General features: G+C 52.8%; 1 protein-coding gene across 2 annotated transcripts in view; it reads right to left on the bottom strand.

Annotated features, from left to right (window-relative positions):
* The window catches only part of SHANK2 (SH3 and multiple ankyrin repeat domains 2), a 561657-nt gene that overhangs the window by 26471 nt on the left and 519632 nt on the right, over positions 1-15554 (bottom strand). The gene's annotated exons all lie outside the window — the stretch shown is intronic.

Below are 15554 nucleotides of genomic sequence, written 5' to 3' on the forward strand. Positions count from 1 at the left end.
ACCTCTTCAGAGCCCACCACCGAGAGGAAGGCGGGCCTGTCTCAGAGCAGGGGGCCGAGCTGCCCCTGAGCTACCTCCCCTGATCACCAGGGCTCCACGGCTCCAGCCCGGGCCCCTCCCTCACGCCCCCGGCACCAACATGCCGCCCAGATGGGCTCTGTCCCCTGCTATCCCCTCCCCCACAACTCCTGGTGTGAGCGCTGGGCATGGAGGGTGAAGCCTGTGACCACTCTGAGTATTGCCCAGGTGATTGAGGAATAAGAAGCACCCAACACCCCGCGTCCCCTGCGACTGCCTGGCCCTGTTTTGCTCTACTTCTCGGCCTGCTGTGGATTCCTTAAATGCGATCAGTGCGGTGGAGCCACAGGCTCACCAGCGTGGTGCGTCTTCGCAGATGCAACAGACACCCCAGGTGTCTTTATCGTCTGGGCCACCACGGAATCTGCAAAGACACACTGGATGGGCTTAACAGCAGAATGGATATGACAGAGAAAAGAGTGAACCTCAATACGGAAATAGAACTTATCCAATATGAAGAAAGAGGAGGTTTTCAAAAGTGAACACAGTGTTAAGCACTCGTGGGACAACATCAGAAGGTCTAAGATGATGAGAATTAGAGGCCCAGAAGGGGAGAAAGTCAAGAGTCCTAGAAAAGGGAGAAAGAAAAAACGATGGCTGAAAAGTTCCCCGACTGGGTGAAGGACATTAATGTACAGATTCAAGAAGCCCAGTGATTCCCAAAAATGATAAATATAAAGAAAAGTCAGGCCTGGGCACGTTACAGTCAATTCGCTGAAAGCCAAAGGTAACACGAAATCTTATTAACGCGGGCAGAGGAGGACATGTTACTTACACAGGAACTGTGTGGACCTCACATCAGAAACTACAGAGACAAGAAGAGCCTGGAACAATGTTTTAAACCTGTAAAAAAGTAACTGTCAACCTGGAATTCTGTAACCACTTGAAAATACAAAGAATGGGGGCAAAATAAAGACCTTTGTAAATAAATGATGAGTTATTGCCGGAGAAGTTGCTGCCAGCAGGCTTGCACTACAAACAAAGCTAAAGGAAGTTCTCTAAGCTGGAGGAAAATGACAATGAATCTTTAGAAGGCGTGAAGATATCAGAAATGATACACACCTGGGCAAAATAGAAAGATTATTTTATCCTTATTAAACAGATACGACTGTTTTAGGCGGAAATGATACTGGTGTCTAGGGCTTCTAATGTGGGTAACTGTCCGTGGGACAGTTGCAGCAGGGCTGAGGCAGACACATCTATACGGTTGTCAAGTTTTATGCTTTATGTGAAGTGTGCACTATGAATTCTGAGCGGGTGGAAGAAGTTAAGGATGTACACTGCAGTCCTGGAAGCACCACTGAAGAGAATGGAAAGAGACACAGCTAAAAGCAGATAAAAACGAGTTTTAAAAGTAGTCAAATAATCCAAAATCCAAAATAAAGCGGAAAAGGGAGAAAAGAGGAGAGCTGAAGAGCAGCACAAGGCAAGCTGAACGGCATCAGAAGTCAATGCGGTGAGACTCCAGGTAAAAAGCAGGCATTGTTTAAAAACACACACACACCATGGAAAAGAAGGGCCCAAATATGCTGTCGGCGCACTCAACACAGATTGAAAGGAAATAAATGGGAAAAAATTCCCATAGATGGAGTGGCTATGTTACTATCTCACAAAGTAGACTTCATCCACTTTGAAAAGTGTTTTGGCAATTCCTCAAAGTTAAACATAGAGCTTACGATACGATCCAGAAACTCCAGGCCTTGTATATGCCCAAGAGGACTGAAAACACAATCACACAAGTTCCTGTACACAAAAGTTCATAACAGCATTATTCACAGCAGCCCAACGGGCTGGAGGAATGAGCCCCTCGGTGGGCAAGAGAGCCCTCTCTGGAGTGACACAGCTTCCCAAATTAGGCTGGCAGTGATGGCTGCGCAACTCTGAATATGCTAGAATCCACTGGGCTGTGTAACTCAAGAGGCTGAAATTTTATGGTACGTAATTTATAGATCAACAAAGCTGGGACAAAAACAGACTTAAGGAAAAAAGCATTTCCAGAAATAAAGAGGGATAGTTCATAATGATACAAGAGGTCATTCACACGGAAGACGTAACAGGCATAAGCGTGTACGCACCTAGTCACGGAGCCTCAGTACAATGAAGCCCGATTTGACAGAACTGAAGAACAGGCAGCTCTTCAAACACAGTAGGAAACTTTAATACCCTTTTCTCAAATTGATGAAACAGACAAAAACATTTAAGAAGACTGCCCCCTCCCCGCCCAGATAGAGGACCTTGGGAGGTATTTTCTTGGCCCAGGTTTTCCGGACTTTGCTGATGTGCCCTGGTGTGTTCATCGCTCGTACTGGGTACTCACGAATCCCTTTCCATCAAGAACTTGCACCCCTCCATTCTAGAACGGTTCCTTCCATTATTTCCCGAACATTTCTTTCATTTTCTCTTTGAGGTACCTTTATTTAGCACACGCTGGACTTTCTAAATTATCTTTCCAACTTTCCACATCTTTCTCTTTCTGGAAGACTCTTTTTCAATTTATTTTTCAATCTATCAAAATGTTCATATCTGCTATAATATTTTTTAATTTCAAGAGCTCTTTTGTTCTCTGTTACTTTATAAAAGAGCATTTTGTTCTTAAAAGACGCAATATCTTTTATCTCACTGATCATATTAATAATGTCTTTTCATGATCTGACTCTCCCTGCATGATCTGTTTCCTCTTTCTCTTCCCTTCACAGTATATTTGTTTTGGGCTTTGTCTTTCGTATTAATTGCCTCTCACACTTCACCAGTGTGTAGTGGACCCTGACAGGAAGCGCATATTTAAGGGAACACCCCCGGTCCCCCCGCCCCCGCCAAAGGCCTGACTTCTATCCTGGCCAGTTACTCTGTGAATACTGACAAACTGATTCTAACTTTACATGGAAAGGCAAAAGACCCAAAATAGCCACTGCAGCACTGAAGAAACACAAAGTCAGGCGCCTGACATTGTCTGACTTCAAGTCTTACTATAAAACTTTACCAATCACGTATTGGTCAAAGAACAAACAGATCCACGGAGTAGAACAGCGAGCCCAGAAGTAGACCCACACAAACACAGTAACTGATCTTTGACAAAGGCACGAAGGCAATTCAGCGGACAAAAGGTCATCTTTTCAACAATGGTGCTGGAACAATGGGATACCCACATGCAAAAAAAGAAGAAAAAAAAAATCTAGACACAGACCTCACCTTACACCTTTCACAAAAATTAACCTCAAATGTGTCACAGACCTCAATGTAAAACACAAAAATTATAAAACTTCTGGAAAATAATGTAAAAGAAAATCTAGGTGACCCTGAACTTAGCAATGACTTCTTAGATAAGACACCAAAAGCACTCTCCATGAAAGGAAGAATTGATGAACAAGACCTCATTAAAATGGAAAACCGCAGAATACACTGTGAAGAGAAGGAGAAGGCAACCACAAACGGGGAGGAAATGTTTCCAGAACACACGTCAGATAAAGGACCGGCGTCCAAAATGCACAGAGAACTCTTAAAGGACCCAAATAAAAACCAAGCAAAATATCCGGACATCTCCCCAAAGAAGATACACAGGTGATCAATATCATATGTCACTGCCTAGTCGCTCAGTCGTGTCCGACTCCTTGCAACCCCATGGACTGCAGCCCGCCAGGCTCCTCAGCCCATGGGATTCTCCAGGCAAGAACACTGGAGTGGGCTGCCATTTCCTTCTCCAGTCATATGTCATTAGGGAAATGCAAATGGAAACAACCATGAGATACCAGTATACACCTACTTGAATGGCCAAAGTCCAAGACACTCACACCACCAAACACTGTCAAGGATGTGAAGCAACAGGAACTCTCCTTGCTGGGGTAAGTGCTAAAAGGCACAGCCATTTGGTAGACAGTCTGGTGGTGATTTAGAAGACCAAACATACCATTACCGTCTGACCCAGCAGTCAGGCTCCTTGGTGACCATTCACCCAAATAAGCTGAAATTCCTGCCCACACAAGACCCTAGACGTGGACATTCACAGCAGCTTTATTCACAGACGCCAAAACTTACACACCACCAAGAAGGCTTTCAGTAGGTGAGCGGATAAATAAACTGCTACCTCCCGACAATGGACTGTTTCACAGCGATGAAAAGAAACGGGCTCTCAAGCCCCGAGAGACCCGGAGGAACCTTCAGTGCACACGCTAAGTGAAGGAAGCCAGTCTGTAAAGGCTACATGCTGTATGATGCCAACTACATCACATGCTGGAAACAGCAAAACTATGAAGACCACAAAAAGATCAGGGGTTGCCAGTGCTCGGGAGGAGGGAGGGATAAACAGGTGGAGCGCAGGGGAGTTTTAGAGCCATGACACAGTTACTCTGTGCAGGACTGCAATGGTGGCATCTGTCCAAGTCCAGAGAGGGAGAGGGGGAAGAGGGAACCCTAATGTAAACTTCAGTTAATAATAATGTGTCAATATTGTATCAGTGTTGGTTCATCAACTGTAACAAACTGTACCACGTTGGAGCAAGATGGTAAAAACAGAAATGGGTAGGTAAGGAGGAGTGAGAGGGGATGAGGGAACTCTGCACTTTTGGCTCTGTTTCTCCCTATAAACTCAAAACCTGCTTAAAATAAAAGTAGAGTCACAGATGAGAAAACAAACATGCCTGCCAGAGGGTGAAGCGGGGACGGGTACATTGGCAGATGTGATTGACAAGTGCCCACTACTACACTGGAGTGGGTTGCCATGCCCTCCTCCAGGGGATCTTCCCACCCCGTGGATCGAACCCAGGTCTCCCGCATTGCAGGTGGATTCTTTACTATCTGAGCCACCAGGGAAGCCCATGTGTTTGATAGATCACTAATAAGGACCTGCTGTACAGCACAGGGAACTCTACTCAATACTCCGTAATAGCCTATGCAGGAAAAGAATCTTAGAAAGCGTGGATACATGTGTATGTGTGACTGACTCATTTGGCTGTACATCTGGAACTAATACAACATTGTAAATCAACTATACTCCAATAATTTTTTTTTAATTGCTCAGAGAAACAGCCTATTAATTAAAAGGAAGCTCAGTTCTACATTTTCTATTATGGAATGTTGTCCTATGAGTGACCAAGAGCAGAGAGACTGTTCTTCCGTATCACCAAGGCCTCATCAGCCAGTGGCAGCATCATCAGGTGGGCGGTTCCAGCACCTCCAAGCTGCCCCCCAACCCTCACGGGTCCTCCTGGCGCAAGCCCCAGCTTCCTCTCACCCTGCCTGAGAGCAGTCCGGGCAGCTCTGTGTGAAAAGACAGTCTCGCACTAAAAGCACAGCCACAATACTACTATCGCAGCTAAAAGGTAGCCCTCATCCCATGGGTCAGGAAGTATCCCATCAGGGCTAGAGGGCTTCCCAGCTGTCTCGCAAGTGTCCCCAAGACGACAGCCGCTTCACCGGGACCAGGAGCCAGACACTGCGTTGGGTGGCGTGACTGCGAAGTCTTTTTCACTCTGCAGCCTCCCCGGTTCCTCTTTTATTCCCTCCCGGTCCGTTTGCTGAAGCAAGGGAGCCGTCACCCCTCTTGGTTTTGTTGACTGTGTGCCTCTGTCTTCTGTTTGCCTGTGCTTTGCGGGCTGGAGGCTGGGACCCGCTTCAGGCCTGCTTTGTGTCAGGCGGACGTCACACGTGGGGCTGTGTGCCCCCATCGGAGCCCCCCGAGTGTCGGCTCGAGGCTTTCTGGGATGTTAAAGCTTATGGATGGGTTTGCGCACGGTCAGCCTGATCCCCGCCCTGTTAGTTGATCAGTAACATTTCTAGCAGCCGCCGACGGTCACTGCCTGGATCATTTACTGCCCGGGGGCTGTAAAATGCTGATATTCTACTTAGGGTGTTCCTTCTCCATTTATCATTTGGAATAATCTGTAAAGAGAAACTTCCCCTTCTCAACTGTTTGACTGCCCCGAGGGGCAGTTTCTTTAAGAAGGGCAAGATGCATGCCTCATTCTTCCTTTCTATTTGCCAGTTTCCAGAGTAATGAACGTGCTCCTTCAAGTGACCCATTCTCGAATGTAAACTGGTACACCCTCTGTGGAGAACAGGATGAAGAGTCCTTAAAAAACTAAAAATGGTCACGTGGTCCTGCAGTCTCGCTCCAGGGGATGTACCTGGAGAAAACCATAATCCAAAGAGACACATTCACCCCGTGCTCACTGCAGCATTCACAGTAGCCAGGACATGGAAGCAGCCTGCGTGTCCTCTGACAGAGGGATGGGTAAAGAAGATGTGGCACATATACACAACGGACTATTGTTCAGCCATAAAAGAACGAAATAATGCCATCTGCAACCACACGGATGGACCTAGAGACTGTCACACTCGGTGAAGTATGTAGGTCAGACAGAGACCTACACCAGTGAGAGTACTCACACGTGCGATCTAATTAAAAAATGGAACAAACGAACTTACCATCTACAAAAACAGAAGCAGACACACAGACGTCGAAAGCAAACTCACGGTTACCAAAGGGGAACGTGGGGCTGGGGGGTAAGCAGAAGCTTGCGATAAACACACACACACACACGCACGCACACACACACTACTATACGTAAGACAGATATCCAACAAGGACCTACGGTCTAGCACCGAGAACTCTCCTCACTATTTGGTGACAATCAACATGGGAAAAGAGACTAAAGAAGAACGGATGCATGTGTCTGCATAACTGAACCCCTGAAACTAACACAGCACTGCAGACCAACAATACTCCAGTCGAAATTTAAAAAGAAAGCAACCCATTCTTTAAAAGTGTCATGATGAATTCAGGGATGTTTAAAAAAACCCTATTTAATACATCTGAATCCGTTGCAATTACTATGTTTTGTGTTTAAACACACTTTTGATTTTATAATGGTTTTAGACTTAGAGAAAAATTGTGATCATACAGCAGGGAATCCCTCACCCCGACCCCATGTCCCCTGTTACAAACATGTTACATAAAGATGGTACTTTTGTCACAATCAGTTGACCAATACAGATACACTGTTACTTATTAAAGCCCACATTTAATTCAGATTTCCTTAATTGTTACCCAGGGTCCCTTTCCTGCTCCAGGGTCCCACTCAGGGCAACACGGGGCGTTTAGGCTCCTCTGGGCTGTGACGAAGATCATGGCATCCAGTCCCACCACTTCATGGGAAATAGATGGGGAAACAGTGGAAACAGTGTCAGGCTTTATTTTTCTGGGCTCCAAAATCACTACAGATGGTGACTGCAGCCATAAAATTAAAAGACGCTTACTCCTTGGAAGGAAAGTTATGACCGACCTAGATAGCATATTCAAAAGCAGAGACATTACTTTGCCAACAAAGGTCCGTCTAGTCAAGGCTATGGTTTTTCCTGTGGTCATGTATGGATGTGAGAGTTGGACTGTGAAGAAGGCTGAGCGCCGAAGAATTGATGCTTTTGAACTGTGGTGTTGGAGAAGACTCTTGAGAGTCCCTTGGACTGCAAGGAGATCCAACCAGTCCATTCTGAAGGAGATCAGCCCTGGGATTTCTTTGGAGGGAATGATGCTGAAGCTGAAACTCCAGTACTTTGGCCACCTCATGCGAAGAGTTGACTCATTGGAAAAGACCCTGATGCTGGGAGGGATTGGCGGCAGGAGGAGAAGGGGATGACAGAGGATGAGATGGCTGGATGGCATCACTGACTCGATGGACGTGAGTCTGAGTGAACTCCGGGAGTTGGTGATGGACAGGGAGGCCTGGCGTGCTGCGATTCATGGGGTCGCAAAGAGTCAGACACGACTGTGCGACTAATCTGATCTGATCTGGGCTGTGACAGCTCAGACCTGCCTTGCTTTTGCTGAGCTGGACGGTTTTGAGTAGCCGCCAGGAGTTTGTGGGGTTTCTCCCCAGCGAGGAGGGCGGCGGGTCTGGGGAGGAAGTGCCCCTCCTCCACCCCCCAGGGTACCTGCCTGCTGCGGGCACCGCTGCCCTGCGCACCTGGACGAGGGGAGATCGCCAGGCTGTCCTCTCTTCAGTGCACACTGCCCTCTTTGGAAGGAGGTCACTGGGCACAGCCACCCCCAAAGGGTGGGCCCTGAAGCCCTGGCTCTTTGAGGGCCAGACCGTCCACACACACTTGAGGGACGCTTCTGCCGGGAACTTGTCGCTTCTGCTTAGGTAGTCCTCGGGTGTTTACTTCCATCATCAAGACCCTGTAGTGCTCAGATCGCCCCCGCTCGGGCCATCGGGAGCTGTGTATCCCCGAGGCCTCTGGTTTCCCACATCCCCGCCTTTCTGGCCCCGCAGGAAGCTCTGGGCTTCTCTCCTCTCAGGCGCCTCTGTCCCGCCTGAGCTCGGGAGGAGCATCTAGGTCACCCCTGCGCCGGATCCGTGTGACCCTAAACATCGTCAGCACTGCCCCTACTTGCTGATGAGACATGCGTTCAAGGCTCTGTGTGAGATTATAGATCATTTCAGCTGAGCTTTAGTGTAGCGGGATTTTCCTTCTTTGATTTTATGTTTGTATCTCTTTATCTTTGCTAAAAAAATCTGGGTTCTTAATGACTGAAGCTCCAATACTTTGGCCATCTGATGCGAAGAACTGACTCATTGGAAAAGACCCTGATGCTGGGAAAGATTGAGGGTGGGAGAAGGGGACGACAGATGATGAGATGGTTGGATGGCATCACAACTCGACGGACATGAGTTTGAGCAAGCTCCGGGAGATCGTGAAGGGCAGGGAAGCCTGGCGTGCTGCAGTCCATGGGGTCACAGAGAGTCGGACACAACTTAGCGACTGAACAACAACAAAGAAATGACTTATTTTCTTGCCCTCTTTTCTATGTACCTGTCTGTCCATCCATCCCTTTGTCTATCCATCCATCCATCTGTCCATCCGTCTAGCCACCTGGCATTTATCTATCGCCCATCATCTCTATCATTAGACAGTTTCAGGGGAACATCATCAGTATCGTTACTAACAATAAAGTTACTGAAAAAAGTGAGATTTCTTTCCATTGTGCAGTGGCATACAAACTGATACTTGAAATAATTTCCCCGTTAATGCCATTAGTCTCATTTGTGGTTATGTTCATTTATATTACTTTGGTTTTCAAAATGTCGACTTAATTGTGAAGTATTCACCCAATTTCATAATCAAATCTACAGCAATTTGACCTCAGAAAAGTCTTTTCTCTTCCTGTGCTCTACCCCGAGGAAACGTTAAATTAAAAAACATTCTTGTACAATACTTTAAGAGAATAGTACCCTGTAAAATAAATGTGGTTCTTTTCTTTTTTAACCAGCACACGCAAAAAAAAAAAAAAAAACCCACAACACTTGCGTGTGAGGACTGTCCTTCTGTTAAAAAGAAAAAGCACACACCTGTGTGAGCCTATCTACGTGCGTCCCCACATGCGTGTGTATGAGAGCGTGTGTGCACACGTGTGTACATGTGCGTATACACCTGTGTGTCCACTCCCCGCCTTCTGGTCACCCGTCTCTTGCGCTCTCTCCTGCACATGACCAGACGCCCCCAGAGGCATTGCCGGGCCGTGTGCAGCACCCAGGTCCCCTGAGGCGGGGTAGGGGGCACCCAGGGTCCAGCCAGATGCAGGAACCGGCAAGGACCAGGGGTGCCAGGCTGTGTGCAGCGATGCTTGGCTCCCTGACGGCCCCCGTGGTCCTCGCTGGTTCCTCCATCTGGCTGGACCCTGGGTCCCCCCGCCCCCGTCTCCAGGGGACCCAGGTGCTGCTGGGCCTCGGCCTGCAGGGCCCTGAGGGGCATGTCTGTCTCAGTGTGCTCTCCAGCCGCGGCCCAGGATGCTGCACTCTGGGTCTCTGAGTCCCCGTGCCCCCAGGCTCCCAAACCACGCTGCTGCGGGCTTTTCGCCCCCGCAGCCTCAGCGTTTATGCTGCCTGCTGACCCCCGCCCCGGGAGAAGGCAGCGCAGATGCGGCTCTCCGCTGGGCCTCACCAGTCAGGTCCCCGAAAGCCCTGCTGTGGCCAAGACGCACGTGGGACACGACTCAGAAGGCGCCGGCGGGCAGATCCCCCGACTGAGTGGGGCTGCTGCCCGCCCCTCGGGAGACGCTGCAGGCCACGTCCTGCGGGTCTTGGTGGCGGGTGCGAGCCCATGCAGGAGTTGGGGCGTGACCATGTCCTCACTGGTCTCCAACCACAGTTTAATCAAACCCCAGTCTTGTCCCCTCCTGATGAGGAGGTGATCCCTCTAGACCCGGGCCCCGCCCCCAGCTCCAGGCAGGGCCTCGCTTGGGCTCAGACGCAGCCTGGCCAGACTCCCACTGTGCTCCTTCAAGGATGCCCTAAGCTCCCCCTGGCCTTGGGGAGCGCGTCTATTCCCTCAGCTGTACCATGGTCGGCCCAGGAGACAGGAGGGAGAGAGGCAGCGTCCCTTGTCCAGGGTGACTCTGCATTACCCCTCCTGGGATTCCCTCCTGGGACCACTCTGGGAGACGAGAGGGTGCCCTGGCCCCCCAGGGCCCCTCTCAGCAGCCGGGGTTGCCATGGTCCAGCGACTTCTGCTGGGGGTCTGCTCCAGCCCTGCAGTCCTGTCCCCACCCCCTGTAAAGATGCTGCAGGCGAGACCGTGGACTGGGAGCAGGCGGCTTCCTTGTCCTGCTGAGCCCGAGGGCCCAGCGTCCAGCACCGGCTTAGAGCCGGTGGCTTCCTCCCCACCCTGGCTGAGCATTGAGGCGTGTGGTGGGGCCGCGGACGTGTGTCCGTGTCCACTCGTGCTGGCGTGCGGTTGTGTGCGCCCATGGAGGGAGTGTCCCCCGCTTGGCCTCACAGCTCCCTGTGCAGCAGGGGGTGGGGCCTGCACACCAGCAGGTGAAGGACGACTCCAGGTCCTCAATTGAGAGCACACTGAGTGGGCACCAGTGGGGTGTCCCTGCGCTGAGGACCTGCGCGGTTATACCACTGAGCCCCGTGGGCAGTAGGCCAGCAGCCCCAGCCTCGCCCCCCGCACGGCCTGGCCTCAGGGCCACGCCGGGTCTGACTCTGCCCACCACGGGCACAGAGAGCTGACCAGCCCAGCTCTCCATGCAGCGCCTCTCTGGTCCTGTGTGGATGACATCATGGGGAGTGTGTCTAATAAGCTGGAAGCAGCAGGCACTTCCAATGCCTTATCCGCAAATGCAAGTGGGGAGGTGAACCCTATAAAAGTGCTCTGAGATGCCCTGGAGGCTCTGTGGTCGGGTAGGCGGTAGGACTCCGCTGCATGGGCTGAAGTGAATGCGCACGCACATGCAGGAGGCCTGGCAGCCCTTTTGGAGTCTGGAGGCAGCACGTGCCACGTTGGCGCACATGTTCCCCACCCGCCTACAAAGCCCTCTGTGAGGCTGTGGCTGAGTGGGGCCCAGGGTGAGAGCGTGGATGGTCCGCAGCAGGTCCCAGGCTGCAGGCAGGCCACTTGGCCACCATTCAGGGCCCAGTGACACTGAGTGTCCACGCAAAGGGGATGCTCTGAGGAGTGTCTGGCGGGCACAGAGCTTGGGGACCCTGGAGCTGCCTGATGCCCCACCCTGCATGTGATTTCTTTTGAGAAACACCTGTTGGCTCGTGGGCCTCAAGGGCCTGAGGCCCCAGTGGTGCTGCTGCTTGCCGAGACTCACGTGGTCGGGGGGAGGGACCACTTCCATTGGACTCCATGGTTCGTCCTGAACCAGCCCCAAACAGAGCAGACGGGCTAACGCCAAAGGCGGCGGCCTGGCCCGAGGCCAGGGCAGCACCCAGCCCAGGTCAGCAGCTCAGGGCGGGCTGGGAGGAGGCCGTTTCTCCCTGTTTCCCCACTTCCTGTCCAGAGCATCGGTCACACTGCGACAGCAGCGAGAGAAAGCGGCCTTGGGAGAAATGAAGTGGTTGGGGGTGACGGTGAAGGCACACGGGGCCCCCGGGAAGGACAGAAGGCTCTGCTTTTGTCCCTTCGGATGGAGCCCCCACCTGTCTCCGCGGCCTGAGGACAGCTGGCTGAAGGGCGTCTCCCCTTGACTCCCGAGCTCCGGCTCTTGGGCTGAAGGGTCCCCGTCCCTGTCTGACTCCAGGGGGTTAGGGAACAGGCATCTGTGCCCTCGGTGGGGTTGGGGGGGGGTTGGTGTGTGCTGGCCCGGGGCGCAAGGAGGAGGAATCTCTGTTTCCTCATGGGACAAAGACAGGTTGATACCCCAGGGGCGGGGAGCCACCTGGGCTCCTGAATTTGAGGACCTCCCCTCACAGGGTGGGGGTGGGGAGAGGGCGGGGCTGGGTCCCTCCCCTCCTGTCAAGCAGGAGGTAACCTCCACTTCCAGAACAACCTCAGTGGGGGCCTGAGCCATCTTACCCTGTGTGTCCCACCTCCTTGCCCCGGCCCCCTTCTGTCTCTCCAGGGGCACCTTCCCCGTGTGCCCCTCCCTGCAGTCCTGCTCGCCCCCCCGCCCCGCCCCCTTGATGTGCCAACAGCCTGGTCTCCTCGGCTGCAGGCCAGATGCCCCAGGGCCTCAGCTGCCCCAGGGGAGGGACGCTGCTCTGGCCCCTCCTCCATCTGGGCTCCCCCACCCTCCCAGGACCCCTCGCCTTAAGCTTCCCAAAGAGTGCCCAATCGAGACTCTGGTGACCGCCCCAGCAGCCACTGGGGACGGGCAGGGGCTGACCCAGGCCCGCTCCTCTGGGGGAGAGCCCCTCCCCCTCCCCGGCCTGGAACACCCCTGAGGGCCCAGGGGAGGGTGTGGGCTCAGGTGGGCCTGACTCAGGCTGGGGAATCCTAACGTGGCTGACTTATGTGTTGTGTTTAAAAGAATCATTTTGCCCTTAACGCAGAAGGGCAGTTGCTACAAAAGGCCCTCCAGGCACGTCGCCCACAGCACCGACACGCGTAATTACGGTTGACTTGGGCTTGAAAGAAGGGGCGCTGCTGGTGGAGCCCCTCTGGGGGCACTGATCATAGCAGGGGCCTCTGTGCCAGCCTCATGGCCTCCTGCAGCCCCGCCGCCTGTGACTCAGACAAGAGGTCCCTGAAGAGGGAATCTGGAGGCACCCGGCGAGCCAGCGGGCTGGGCCAGGCCCACCCGTTCTGCCGAGCCAGCTCCTGGGCCAGCGGCCACTCCTCTGCTGGCTCACGGGGTGGTGGCTGCACCACGCTGTCCCCAGGGCCGGGCCAGGCGCACGAGGGCACCGGACTCCCGGATGGAACCTCAGGGACACACTGGAGACCCAGGCTCTGTCACTGCAACCTCCCGGCGTAACCAGAGCGGGTTAAGTTCACGCACGCATTTCCAGGTTCGCGGCTAGAGAGACACGTTGAGGACCCAGCACACCTGTCCTTCCGCCTCTGTCTCAGCCATCGCCTGGTCTCAGGTAAACGCCCATGGAACACGGCCGGACTGCATGCCGAAAGGAAGGAGCTTGGTGGGGACGCAGGATCCGGTAGTGGAGACCAGGACGGAGCTTGCTCCAAAACGCACAGAATATCCGTACAGCCCAGGAACCCCTCTTCTGGGCATGTGCCCCAGAGCAGGGACTTGAACAGACACCCGTGTGCCAACGTTCGTGGCGTCGTGACTCCCAACAGCTAAATCATGTAAAATGCCCAAGTGTCCATGGATGGATGAAGGGAGAAAGGGTGGTCCCTCCATACAAGGGAATGTCACTCAGCCCTAAAAGGAGGAAACTCTGACACCTGCTGCAACGTGGACGAACCTCAAGGACCTTATGCTCGTGGAAAGAAGCCAGGCGCCAGAAGACAGCCACTGGGTGACCTGCTCACAGAAGGATGGACATTCACCGGGCGGGGGGCGGGGGGCGGGGGGCAGGGGGCAGGGGCGGGGCTGAGGAGGGGGGAGGCCAGCGTCTAGTGGGGGCGGGGCTTCAGTGGGGGGGCGCGGGATGCAGCGGCAGGGGCGGGGCTGAGGAGCGGGAGGCCAGCGTCTACTGGGGGCGGGGCTTCAGTCTTCGGAGATGGAGCGTTGCGGAGGATGGACGGGGTGATAGGTGCACAACCGTGCGAATGACTGCACCTAAGGCCACTCAACCAGGCACTTAAAAGTGATGAAGACGTTAAGTTTCACGTTACGTGTATTTGCCACAGTTAAAAAAAAACAAACAGCAATCCCACTGCTGGGCATACACACTGAGGAAACCAGAAGGGAAAGAGACACGTGTACCCCAATGTTCATCGCAGCACTGTTTATAATAGCCAGGACATGGAAGCAACCTAGATGTTCATCAGCAGATGAATGGATAAGAAAGCTGTGGTACATATACACAGTGGAGTATTACTCAGCCATTAAAAAGAATACATTTGAATCAGTTCTAATGAGGTGGATGAAACTGGAGCCTATTATACAGAGTGAAGTAAGCCAGAAGGAAAAACATAAATACAGTATACTAACGCATATATATGGAATTTAGAAAGATGGTAACAATAACCTGGTGTACGAGACAGCAAAAGAGACACTGATGTATAGAACAGTCTTATGGACTCTGTGGGAGAGGGAGAGGATGGGAAGATTTGGGAGAATGGCAATTAAACATGTAAAATATCATGTAGGAAACGAGTTGCCAGTCCAGGTTCGTGCACGATGCTGGATGCTTGGGCTGGTGCACTGGGACGGCCCAGAGGGATGGTATGGGGAGGGAGGAGGGAGGAGGGTTCAGGATGGGGAACACATGTATACCTGTGGCGGATTCATTTTGATATTTGGCAAAACTAATACAATTATGTAAAGTTTAAAAATAAAATAAAATTAGAAAAAAAACCCCATATATATATATACATATAGGTGTTTATTTTTAAAGGGAAAGGCATGATCTGAGGTCCGGGAACCAGGTCCCGGCTCCGTGCCCCTCCACTGGTCCCTGGGAGCTGCCCTTTGAGGCATGGTGTCATCTCTAAAATGGGCCGTGGGTGACTTCACAGGGTCCCAGAGGACCAAGGAAATGCACACAAGTGCCCCCCGAGCCTGGGCCAGGGCGGGCAATGGGGTGACCCGTGGCTGATTTCCATGAATGGACACTCTTCCCCTGACTCGGTGGGAGGGTGGGGACCCGGGCAGGCCAGGGTCCCGCTGGATGGAGCACAGCTGCGGGCATGAGTGTTAGGCTGAGGTCCCACCCGAGGGGTGGTGGACACTGTGCTTCATGCTGGTCCCCCCTGCCGGGGCCTGGATACCTGGGTGGTGTGACCGGGTGAGATCCCGGCAGAGGCGGGGCCCCGGGGAGCCCCGCCTGCACGTCACACGTCACACGGGGCTGAAAGCAACTCGCCCACTCTTGCTCACTGGCTGGCTGGCGCCACGCCGACCCGAGAGGCTTCTCGCCTCTGCTGTCCACCTGGGTGTCTCGTCCCCGTCTTGCAGCCCTGGAAGCCGGGCTGCCCTGCTTCGGGTCCTGAGCTTGCGTGGCCAGGGCAGAGGCTGGCATGGAGCTCCAAGCACTTTCCCTCCTGAGCCTCCTCCCTGAAGCTCACGGCACTTGGGCGGAAGGAGGCCCTGCCTGGCGATGAGAGGCTGCGTTGGCGTT

Source organism: Bos indicus, chromosome 29 (genome assembly GCF_029378745.1).
Source record: "Bos indicus isolate NIAB-ARS_2022 breed Sahiwal x Tharparkar chromosome 29, NIAB-ARS_B.indTharparkar_mat_pri_1.0, whole genome shotgun sequence".
Lineage (NCBI taxonomy): Eukaryota > Metazoa > Chordata > Mammalia > Artiodactyla > Bovidae > Bos > Bos indicus.